Genomic DNA, 5,047 nt, shown 5'->3' on the forward strand with positions numbered 1-5,047 from the left:
TAACATTATATTATTGATATTGATTGGATTCCCATTGCATTCATATTATTTAAAGCCATAAATTATTTTTGAAAAGCCCATTGAATTCACTCATGACCCCATAGAACCAAATAATCCCACGTGATATCCTATGCCCTGAAAACATTCGTTTGTTTAGAGAGCAAGGATCAGCAAACTCATTCCGAAAACCTTTCCAGAAAGGGACAGTAGTAAATACTTCAGGCATTGATTACCTTCTCACGATTACTCTATTGGTAGCAAAAGGGAGCCGTAGAAAACATGTTGATAAATGGGTGTGGCTGTGTTTCAGGAATTTTGTATGGATACCGAAATTTGAATTGCATATAATTTCTGCATGTCATGAAATTATATTCTTCTCTTGAGTGATTTGTTTCCAACCATTTAAAAATGTAAAAGCAGGGCGCCTGGGTGGCTCAGTTGGTTAAGCGACTACCTTCGGCTCAGGTCATGATCCTGGAGTCCCGGGATCGAGTCCCACATCGGGCTCCCTGCTCAGCGGGGAGTCTGCTTCTCCTTCTGGCCCTCCCCCCCTTCATGCTCTCTCTCTCTCTCTCCCTCTCTATCTCATTCTCTCTCTCAAATAAATAAATAAAAAGTCTTTAAAAAAATAATGAAAATAAAAACGTAAAAGCAGTCTTAGCCTCTAACTCCTACAGAAACAAGCAGTGGGCGGGAGTTGTCTTGTTGGCTAGATAGCCCGTGGACCTCATTTTAGAATAAAAATCTGTTGGAGCTAATGTGAGAATGGTTGTTTTCTGAGCCATGTCATTGATCCATTCCTTTCAGTGTCTCTTGGATTCACAGCGGGGAGAGGGGCAGGGACAAAAAGAAAAACAGTAGAAGGAACGAAGAGTGATGTGATTTGCTTTGAGTTTTCCCTGGAGCTGTCTTCACTCGTGCACTCCCGTGAGCACACACATCTCTGACCTGCTGTTCTCAAGTCACATTGCCCGGTTCTGTTTCCCAAAGACATTGTCTTCTGCAACAGAGTGGGTGGTTCTCTACAGTCCTGAGGGAGTCACTTTTTGGGTTTTTTTTTTGGTAGTCATTTTGGAAAGGCTTTGTGTTTGATCCCTTACCACGTCTGGGTGCTTGCTGAGTGATAAATGTCAGTCGTTTCATAAAATGCTCATACCAGCTCTGTGCATCCTGAGTGACTCTTTCCCCAGCTTATAGCTGACGATATTGAAGACGTGCAAGTAAGGCACATCGTCTAAAGTCACAGAGTTTTAAGGATGAGAGATCCCCTAATCCATGAGATGATGTCAAGTCCCACAGGCTAAAAATTATCAGGAAATACTGCTAAATGGGTTTCCCCGTTATAGAGTTGTTGCTTTGAAACAGAAAAGAAGGGAAAGAAGGAGGGAAAGGAGACGAGAAGGAAGCAGGGAGGAGGTGACAGAGGGAGGAAGGAGGAAAGATAGATTTGCATCTCTTCTCTTTGGCATGCACTTAATTTATTCACACCTGCATTAATAACTCTGGGGCTATCGCCCTGATTTTATGAGACTGACGCGCTACCTACCGTGCTAATGAGGCACCTTATCACCCTAATTTTATATGAAGACCTACTTTATAAAACAACCTAGTCTGTTACAAGAAAAGAAAGACATAAATGTTGTCTTGCGTAGAAAAGTAAAGACACCCATCAGAGGTGTGCATGCTGGTGTGCAAGGAGCTTCTCTGCTCCTTGCTTTGGTGCTCCTATTTAACTTTAGAGTCAACCTTCCATGCTCAATGTCACTTTCCCTTTTTTGTCAGTAATATGCCTCTGAAGGAGTTTGGAGCCCTGGAGATAGCAAATGTGCATGAGGACAAGCTTTAGCGTGTAAGTGCAGTCTACACAAGCACAAATTGCCAGCTTTAGCACCAGTGCCCAGCCTGGTCTACAAACACACTCTGGTTGAAAATAACACCACTGGATGTTTATCCATTGTGGAGCTAGGGTAGCCATGTCACCGTGGGTAGCTTCTATGCTGGCTGCAAGAACTATAGGCTGCCTAGTTCTGTCTTTCCTACTGTATCACATGAGTTGGTTATAGTAAGGAGTCTGATCTGCAGTCATGTGAAAAAGTTGAAGAATAATGACATTATGCAGTCCTGCCACTTGCATGCAGGGACAAAGAAGGAAGTGTCCCCTGATATTTGAACGGCTGTATTTCCACCACTGGCCCCTGGGAGTGTTGATACCTGAGGCTGATGCCTGCATCTTGGGGACATTGTCCACCTTTGCTTAGACGTAGCTGGTGGTGATTGTTGGGATCCCGGTGGTGATGCTCATAGCAGGACTTGACCCCATGGAATGTGGCATTATAGATCCTTCAATCTGACCAAGAAGGGTGGGCCAGGAACGGCAAAATCTCAATCTCCAGCTTGGGTCTTGGGTTCCTTGGGCTCATCTGTGTTCTCTCCAATGCCTCGTCCATTTCACACAAGATCCGTCAGTCCCAAAATGGCTATAAGAACCAGCGCCCTACTCACTGACCTGTTTACTCATCCATCCTGACACGCACTCCACATTTCTGCCTCCCCTCTGTCACCGTTGGCAAGTAGCCTCCCTTTTGGAAATGTCTTCCTAGGAGCTGATGGGCTCACAAGACGGTTCTGTCTAGCCAAGAACAATTTTCATCACCGTACCACCTGTCCTTGGGTAAAGCCTTGTCCCTCTCCCTGCAGTTTCTACTCACCCGTTCTTCTCCTTCCTGGTGAATGCACACACCCCTCTTCCAGATGTCCATTCCTCTAACATCCAGGACCGAAAAGCACCTCTCATCCTGCACACTCCTGAGACCTAAGATATGGAATCCTTTAGCGTGTGTCTTAAAATATGACCATCAGAATGACTTGTGACACCCAGGGATGAGCTACCCGGAATTGTGAGTTGGTGAACACCTTTCCTATGACATCATGCCTCTGTTCAGTGGATCAACGAGGAGTTCTCAACCCTGCCCTTAAAAAAGGCAATGCAAGATTTTGCCCTTTCTCTGTTAAATTTCATTGTCGTTTGGCTGGTCATTTTAGTTTTCTCTACAATGCAAATGCAAAATAGTGCTCCAAGCAAGTTATCATGTGTGGAATGAACGTGCCATTTATTCTTCCTGCAGCTCGGGAGAATCTTGTGAGATCGGAGAGAGCCAGGGGAAGTGTCCTTTTTTGTGTGGCCCTAAGGAACTCCTAGCATCTTGATAATTAGAAGCACTCCTAAGCACTTTCTGAGGATCATCACTCAGCCAACTGCAAAATAATTTGCTTACACCATGATCAAGCTCAAAATTCTCCATATTCTGTGTAAGAAAGCATGAGAAACTTACCCAGACGTTTTTCAAAACAGTCTTTTGAGAATTTTTCTCAAGATCTTTCATCAAGTTCAGATAGCATTTTTCCTTCCTCTGCTCTTTGTTTTAATCAAATATTTTCTTGTGTTCCACTTAATTACTGATCACAGTGGGATTAAATTAGAAGTTGATGAACACCGCATATGTAGGCAAACTGCAAATATTTAGGAATTAAACAACACACTTCTGAGTTAGTAAAAAGAAAGTGTCCCAGGAAATTTAAAAAATATTTTGTACTGACAGACAATGAAATAAAAATGTATCAAAATCTGTTGCTTGCATGCCAAGCACAGCACATTGGAAAAAATTTGTATATTTAAAGACTTATACAGAAATATAAAATTATACAAAATCAGCTAAGTTTTCACCTAGCTAGTGTAAAAAAAGAGCAAGTTTAATGGAAAATAGGTAGAAGGAATGACAAAATAAATTCATTATTGAATACATTATTGGAATTGGAAGCTGAATCATTACCAAAATCCAAAGTTGATTCTTTTCTGCCCACATATAGACATGCGCATGCACACACACACACGCACACACACACACACACAGTTCATGTAAAATGTGGTGAAATCTGAGTAAGGTCTGTGGTTAACAGAAGTGTTGTATCAATTTCAAAGTCCTGGTAATGACACTGTACCATAGTTTATAAGAAGTTTGCATAAGCGGAGTAAGATACAAGTGAATGCCTTTGTTACAGCATATTGTTATTCTCACATCGTATTTTAGAAAAGATAAATTCTTTATAAAAGCAGTTAAGTTTGGTCTGTAATGAGACCTCATAACAAAGGAAGTTTTAAAAATTACCAGTATCAGTAATAAATCAAGGATCAGCATTCCAACCATACAGACATGGGGAAAATAATAGTGAAACATGAATAACAACCCTATGCCAATAAAGTAGACCACCTGTTTGGAATAGACAAATAATTGAAAGACACAAATTACCTAAAGTGACATAGGAGAACTAGAAATCCTGAATTAGGTATTCAAGTACATATTAAAGTACTTTATAAGTACTGAATAGGCTTAAGTACATATTAAAAATTGAATTTTAATTTGAATAAGCTTCAGGGCACCTGGGTGGCTCAGTCAGTTAAGCATCCAACTCTTGGTTTTGGCTCAGGTTATGACCTCAAGGTCGAGAGATCGAGCCCGCGTTGGACTCTGCACTCAGTGCACAGTCCGCTTGAGAGTCTCCTCTCTCTCCCTCTGCCCTTCCCCCGATGGCATGTGTTCTTTCTGTAAATAAATAAATAAATAAATAAGATCATTAAAAAAGTTCTTCAATAAGGAAAACTCCAAGCCCATGTAATTTTTCTGATGCCTTCTATCAGATATTTAAGAAAAAAATTTTTTTTCTTGTAATCTTATGCAAAATATGTCAAAAACCAGTAGGTAAGCATAATCACTGTGCTTTTGGTATGCTTTTCAAATGCTGCTCTAGCAACTGAGAACCCGAATGGGGGGAAAAATGATCCACCTCAAATTTTCCTCATAGTATGCAGAAAAATGAATTCTAAATGGATCATAAATACAGTTACATTTACAAGTATAAAATGTGGGGCACATGGCTGGCTCAATTGGAGGACCATGCAACTCTTGATCTCAGGGTTGTGAGTTCAAGCCCCACATTGGGTATAGAGATTCCTTAAAAATAAAATCTTCAAAAAAAATTTTTTTAAGTG

This window comes from Callorhinus ursinus, unplaced genomic scaffold, assembly GCF_003265705.2.
Source record: "Callorhinus ursinus isolate GAN/ISIS: 27379988/994484 unplaced genomic scaffold, GSC_fseal_2.0 scaffold16, whole genome shotgun sequence".
NCBI classification, from domain to species: Eukaryota; Metazoa; Chordata; class Mammalia; order Carnivora; family Otariidae; genus Callorhinus; species Callorhinus ursinus.